Source organism: Triticum urartu, chromosome 7A (genome assembly GCF_056163025.1).
Source record: "Triticum urartu cultivar PI428250 chromosome 7A, HENAU_Tu73, whole genome shotgun sequence".
Classification (NCBI taxonomy): Eukaryota; Viridiplantae; Streptophyta; class Magnoliopsida; order Poales; family Poaceae; genus Triticum; species Triticum urartu.
This window is the reverse complement of record NC_141879.1, coordinates 345,228,529-345,235,917: the sequence shown is the minus strand read 5'-3', so window position 1 is coordinate 345,235,917 and position 7,389 is coordinate 345,228,529. Positions and strand designations below refer to the sequence as shown.

General features: G+C 49.1%; 1 long non-coding RNA gene and 1 pseudogene across 1 annotated transcript; both read right to left on the bottom strand.

Annotated features, from left to right (window-relative positions):
* Nucleotides 1-292: 292 nt before the first annotated feature.
* On the bottom strand, nt 293-1,506 carry LOC147959560 (uncharacterized; annotated as a pseudogene).
* Nucleotides 1,507-1,909: 403 nt separating this feature from the next.
* Nucleotides 1,910-6,449, bottom strand: LOC147959559 (uncharacterized). Its single transcript, XR_015611479.1, has 2 exons — nt 5,669-6,449; nt 1,910-5,581 (listed from the first exon to the last, which is right to left on the bottom strand). It is a non-coding gene; the product is annotated as an uncharacterized LOC147959559 (long non-coding RNA).
* Between the last annotated feature and the right edge of the window lie 940 nt (nt 6,450-7,389).

Sequence of the window (7,389 nt, the reverse complement as noted above, 5' to 3'; positions counted from 1 at the left end):
TCCAGATGAAGTGCGAGTAATCATGCACTATTACAATATAAAACTTGAAATCGGACACACTAGGGATAGGTGATTGCCATATATCACAGTGCAACAACTCAAAGGGAAAAGAACTAGCAGTAGTAGATGTGCCAAAGGGCAGTCTAACATGTTTGCCCATTTGACATGACTGACACAAAGAGGAGTCATGTGACTCCCGAATGTAGGGTAGCTAAAACTCGCGAAGAAGAGTGGTGGTGGTGGCACTGTTTGGATGACCGAAACGGCGATGCTAGAGCGGGACGGAGGCGACCATGGCATGAAGCTGTGGTGATGAAGGCGCGTCATGAAAGGTGTATAGTTCATCGGAACTATTGAACCGAGCGATCAGCGCCTTGCTGCGAAGATCCTTCACGGATACACCCAGAGGATCAAATTCGATAGAAACAAGATTATCAATAGTAAAACGTCGAAAAGATACCAGGTTTTTAATTAGGGCAGGGAAACAAGTACTTCACGTAAGGAGAGATTGGGAGAGAGAGAGAAGTAGAGCCTGTGCATGAAACAAGTATGGATGAACCGTTGCCTACTGTGATGGAAGGAAAAATTGAATGATGAAGAGAGGAAAGCGTAGAGCTAGATGCGGACATGTGCGAGGAAGCACTAGAATCGAATATCCATTCCATACCTACATCCTGAGTGGTAAGTGAGTTCATGGCAGCGATGAAGGTGGCTTGGTCCCAAGTTGGTGGCGTCGGTGTAGAGGACGAAGCAGTAGTTGAAGCGGGTGGCCAGCGCCGCGTGATCCCACGGTGAGGCAGGCGAAGCACCGTAGGAATACGCTGAAGGATCTGTTGATGGTGGCGCGGGCTGGTACACATGAACATATGCCGTGTAGGCGTTCGGAAGAAGTCGCGAGCCGAGAAGACCAGAGGCGCCAAGTTGGGCATGCATGCTGGGCAGCCCCCAAGCGCCGCTGTAAGCCGGAGGAGCACCGTAGGGAGAGGGTGCTGACCACAGCATAGGCTAGGCCTGAACCAACCCAGTCCACGGGCCAGGCGAGGGACGCCACAACGCTAGAGTAGCAGTTGATGATGATGGCGCCGCCGGAGCAGTTGGCGGAGCAGGCGTGGGCGGCACAGAAGAGGCAGTCGAGGATGACCCCGAAGAGCTCGGAGGGCGGTAGATGGGGTTCTTGCCTTTGTAGTTTGGACTGGGACGCCACCCCGGGGATGACTGTGATGAAGACGCCCCGGAGTGCGCAGACGGCGGCGCCACAACAGCCGGTGCGGCAGGGCGCGGAGTGGCGTGGAAGAGGCGGGGCGCACCAGCCTTGCGGGCTTGATTCTGCTCCTCCATTTGTAGCATGGAACGGGCCTCGGCCAGCGAGGGTAAAGGACAAGGAAGAGGGATCATCGTCACATGTTGAGCGAAGCAATCGTCCAGACCACCCATTAGTGCATGAAAAAGAGAGCGATCAGCGACAGTTTCGCCAAGCTCTCGCAGTTCGTCGACGGTCGCCTTGAGTGATCGTACGCAGCTCGGTGGGAAGAGGGGGTTGGCCGCCGGCGGGAGTGGCCATCGTGGGAGAAGAGGATCTAGATTGCGTCTGATACCATGAAAACTGATGGAAAGTGTTCTTCATTCATCATAGGAAGGTACAGGTGATACATATAGTGGCCGTAGCCCTTCCCAGGACGTGGGCGTTGTGGGATCGTGGCTGGAGCGTGAGACACTCCAGGGCTGACCAAACGGTCCCTAACAATGTCATATGCATTGCAAATTCTGATGGTTGTTTGGTTTAATCGATTTCTCAACCTTGGCTGTAGAAAATAGTGGTTTACATTTTAATGCAAAAAGGGATGGTATAAACATTCACCTATTAACATAAATATGAGGAGAAAAGAAACAGAGGACACAAATAAGGCAATTAAATTTATGACCATGGCATGACATCACATACTCTTAATGTTGGTACTGTACATATAGTATTTGATCAATGCATCTTGTATTTTTTGATGAGATGAGATACTGATTACATTGCGTGTTTCGGTAAAACTATGGCGGCATTGGCTATTTTCTTCGTTCGATAGAAGCGTGATGCCAATGTGCATGACCGGCTTGGCAACTGCATTTCATTTTGCCAGTTCTATTTTTCTGGTTTCTCAAGAGATGAAGATCTTTTGTTGCATGTGCCGCAGACGCTGTTCAAGAAGCTGGTCATCACTTTCTCCACGATAATGCTCTTCACGGGGATCACACTGTTGTACGGTAGCATCCTCCAGTACGCCGGGCCGGCCAGCCTCGTGTGGGGACGGTTCATCATCTCCTTTTTCACCTGGTTCGTCAGCATCACTATGTCCGAGATTTCTCCTCCTTCTCTATAAGCACACACCTTTCTAGAATGTGCCAGATTCAATGTTGAGTATCGTGATTACTAACCATACCCGCGCGGTGGCATGCGACGCCCCGTCGACACTGTATGTGTGTGTACTATTTTTTGGCTCAGTTCTTGTAGTATCTTCTCTAGAAGGTACATTCTTTTTTTAAAATATCCAGTGCTTGTTTTTTTATATGGGCCGAAAAAGGCTAAAGTTTAAAATGTCGCATAGAGTCTAAATTGTCAGAAAAGATGTTGGCTAGAAAGGTTGGAACATTTTAATAGTAAGGGTGTTTTCTGTTGTGTAATTTGGGAAAACTTACAACCAAGTTGCCTCTTTTTTTAGTGTCATAAGAATGTAAATGGAGGTAACAAATTTTATAGGGAGTACCAAAAATTACGGTACTTATTTATAGATAGTTGAACTTGCTAGTGAATTATTTTAATATAGAACATAGGTGTGATGTAAAGAAAAAAGTGATGTTCTTTGGAAGAGAATAACAATGAAGTACGTTATGTAGACATGTAAAACATTACACTGATGGATAAATCATGCCTAGTAAAACAGAACATGAATTTATCCGGTTAGGTACATACAGCACATTACATGAATAAAAAAGATATTTTTTTTCATGATACTAAGTCGACGGTCTATAATATCCCATTGGCTCCCCCTACTGCGATAGTGTTGTGCGTGGGTAAATTTGTTGGAGCTGGACATGGTTAAGTGAGATTAGGATATGCATCCCGAGTCTTCCAAAGAGAAACTACCAGAGAGGCTCAGATGTATGGCAAAAAGAAAAATACATGCACGTAGTCAAATAAATCCCACCGTTGCATCCATATAAATCACCGGTCAATGCAAGGGGGCTACTCTAAAAAAATGCAAGGGGACAGAACATGTGTTTGACCAAATAGCCAAATCGGAAAGGAAAATACAACGCACACAAGCTACTGGTATCAAATAATACCGTTGATATATCTTCGCCGTATCTACTTTTCCAAACACTTTTGTCCTTATTTTGGACTCTAACTTGCATGATTTGAATGAAACTAACTCGGACTGACGCTATTTTCAGCAAAATTGCCATGGTGTTATTTTTGTGCAGAAAGAAAAGTTCTCGAAATAATCTGAAAATCAATGGAGAATTATTTTGGATATATAAAAAATACTGAAAGGAAGATCCACGTCAGGGGGCCTCCACCTGTCTACGAGGGTGGGGGCGTGCCCTACCCCCTGGGCGCGCTCCCTGCCTCGTGGTCCCCCTGATGCTCCACCGACCTCAACCTGGACTTCATATATTCACTTTCGGGGAGAAAAAACCAGGGAGAAGGATTCATCGCGTTTTATGATACGGAGCCGCCGCCAAGCCCTAAACTCTCTCGGGAGGGCTGATCTGGAGTCCGTTCGGGGCTCCGAAGAGGGGAATCCGTCACCACCGTCATCATCAACCATCCCCCATCACCAATTTCATAATGCTCACCGCCATGCGTGAATAATTCCATCGTAGGCTTGCTGGACGGTGATGGGTTGGATGAGATTTATCATGTAATTGAATTAGTTTTGTTAGGGTTTGATCCCTAGTATCCACTATGTTCTGAGATTGATGCTGCTATGACTTTGCTATGCTTAATGCTTGTCATTAGGGCCCGAGTGCCATGATTTCAGATCTGAACCTATTATGTATTCATCAATATATGAGAGTTTTTGATCCTATCTTGCAAGTCTATAGTCATCTATTATGTGTTATGATCTGTTAACCGCGAAGTGACAATAATCGGGATACTTACCGATGATGGCCGTAGTTTGAGGAGTTCATGTATTCACTATGTGTTAATGCGTTGTTCCGCTACTCTAATAAAAGAAGGCCTTAATATCCCTTAGTTTTCGCTAGAACCCCGCTGCCACGGGATGGTAGGACAAAAAATGTCATGCAAGTTCTTTTCCATAAACATGTATCACTATATTTGGAATACATGCTTACATTACATTGATGAATTGGAGCTAGTTTGATGTCACCCTAAGTTATGACTGTTACATGATGAACCGCATCCGGCATAATTGTCTATCACCGATCCATTGCCTACGAGCTTTCCATATATTGTTCTTCGCTTATTTACTTTTTCGTTACTATTGTTATCATCACTATAAAACACCAAAAATATTACTTTTGCTACCATTACCTTTTGCTATTGTTACCACTACTATCATATTACCTTGCTACTAAACACTTTGCTGCAGATATTAAGTTTTCAGGTGTGGTTGAATTGACAACTCAGTTTGCTAATACTTAAGAATATTCTTTGTCTCCCATTGTGTCGAATCAATAAATTTGGATTGAATACTCTACCCACGAAAACTGTTGCGATCCTCTATACTTGTGAGTTATCAACCATGTGCCCATTTGATATTCACTAATGTGGGCGGTAAAAAAACTCTAAAAAAGTCGACAAAAAAGAAACAGAACCAAGGATTAGAATGACTCAAAAGGCAAACAAATCAGAAACAAAAACAGTTGGATTACATTACGACAGCTATCAACAGAACGCATTCATGTTGTGTCTATCCAGTTTCATGTTGTGTCCGTCTTCAGCAGCATTATTATGTCAAGCATAGCCTCAGCGCCACCGGCTGCCAGCAGATAAAAACGGAGAACTGAAGAAAAGAGATTCCCAGCGGGCCAGCGGTTGTAGAGCAGATAGCATGGGTGACGAACTACGGCGCGCGCCGTATGGCAGAGCGAGCGAGCCGGCAGTAATTGCCTATAGAAACTACAAAAAATAGTGCGTTTAAGAACAGCAAGGCAAATATGCTCACCGGCGGATCCACGGACATGTATGAACACGCTGCCCACGTGCATCAAGAAGAAGATTAGCGCAGTTCCTCCGCCAAGCTGCACGGTGAGGGGAGGTCGAGGTGGATCCAGCGGACGCCGGCGCATGCATGCGCCTTCTTCCTCTCCTGGAGCTCGACCCACCGCGCAGGCGGGTGGAGCTAGGGCAGCGCCCTCGGGCGTCGAGGCGACCAGCAGGAGCTCGAGAAGGCTGACGTTGTTGAACGGGCCTCCGACACCGCCAAGCTCCATGACGGAGCTGGTGAGCTCCACCGGCAAGGCGGTCTTCCGTGCAACAACTCTGGCTGCTTGGCCGCCACCCGGGCCCATCCTGCTGTCACTCCTGGCGACTTGCTGCTGGTGTAAGTCGTGGCCTGTGAGTCTATGACTACAGTCACGGGCGAGGCGTGAATTGAATCAGAGGGGAAAGTGAAGAATTGGATAAGAAACCATTACGACTGGATGAAGAAGCAACCATCGAGCACCGAATGGCCGGGTACGCTGCGTCCTGCGCCGCGTCGAACAGACGCTCCACCTGCACGGGGTCCGACACGTCCGCGCACACGGCGACTGCGCGTGGCCCCAAGCTGCCCGCGCCGCGTTCAGGGATGTGACCAGCTGCTCCGCGGGTGCCGAGTCGCCGATGTAGCGGACGATGATGCGAGCGCCGAGGGATGCGAGGTGACAGCGTCGCCAATGCCGCCTACCACAAGAGAAAAAGCAACCTATTTATAGCCCCATAAGACATAGGACGACTCTAGAAAACACAGGAAAATCAGTACCGCCGGAAGAAGATCAGCACACTCTGGAAAGCGCGACCAAAGCGGCACCGATGATAAACAGAAAGCGACATGACGACTGACCAACATCGGCAGGAACAGAAAGCGACGCATCGATTGGGCAACAGTGGCCGGGACACAAACCCATGACCAATTGAAATATGTAGAAGCATCGAAGCAGAAAGATGTGTCAGCACACAAATTAACGTGACAACGACGCAAAAGAAGCACGCGAGAACACCGAACACATCAGCCTACCCCACATGCAGTACAAAAACGATAAACCAACCAAAGCGATGGGCACACCCGTTCAAAAAATTTGAATAAAAAACCTGAATCCACAAGTCCTTTGTACACCATCGTGTACCAAAAAAATAGCACGTGTCACAACCACAATTCACCATGGGTCATTTTCAACCAAGTGTATGAATCTTGAAGTGAAAACCTTGCCGGTTATAGAGGCTTGGGTATTAGAAAAGACGAGATAGACTAAGATTGTTCTGACTTGTATTGTACTCCAAATAGATCATTGTACTTCTATATATATGCCCACGAGGCTCAAGCAATACAACAACTATTCCATCAATCCCTCTCTCTCCCTTCTAATATGGTATCTATAGCAAGTTGATCCTAAACCCTAGCCGCCGCCGCTTCCGCACTTGCGCGCCGCCCCAGGGCGATCGGCCTTCATGACTGCCGCCGGGGCCCGCGCCACCCGTACCTATGGTTCGTACGCCGGCCGTGTTGGCCGGTTGCCCTAGAGAGTCTTTTTCCCGAACCCTCGCTCTGGATTTTTTCGCTCTCTCGCTGGTCGTTTTGATCGGCATTTTTTTGTTTTTCGATCTCTACTTGATCGGTTTGCGTCGCTCGCCGCCGCCGTCGACACCCCGCGCCTCTACTCCAACACCGGCACGACCGGCTGGCTACTTCACCGACCCGGCGTCCTCGCACGTCGTCCTACGCCGTCCATCGTCGCCAGCTTCATCTCAGACTTCGCCGCCATGTCGTCTCCATCGAGCGGCGTCCCCGACCTCGCGCGCAATCGGATTGATCACCCGCTCGCCACCGCGATCCGCCTCATCCACGCCGTGCGACCGACCTGGCCCGTCAGTTGCGCGCGCCTCCGCATCCTCATGAAGACTGTCCCGAGTTCAGCGCGCCCCTCTACTGATCGAGCAACTGGCTGCTGCTGTGTCGCCCATCAGGCCGCAGCACCGCCGCCCCTTGGTTCTTCTCCCAGCTGCACCGACCCGCGTCACCGCTGCGTCGCCCCTTCGGGCCATAGTGTCGCGGCCCGCGGTCCACCGCTGTCCCGGGGCCGTCCGCTCCAGGTCGTCCCTGTGGCTGCATCGACCCTCGCGCCGCCGCTGCGTAGCCCCGTCAGGCCTTAGCGAGCATGGCACGCTGTCCAGGCCGC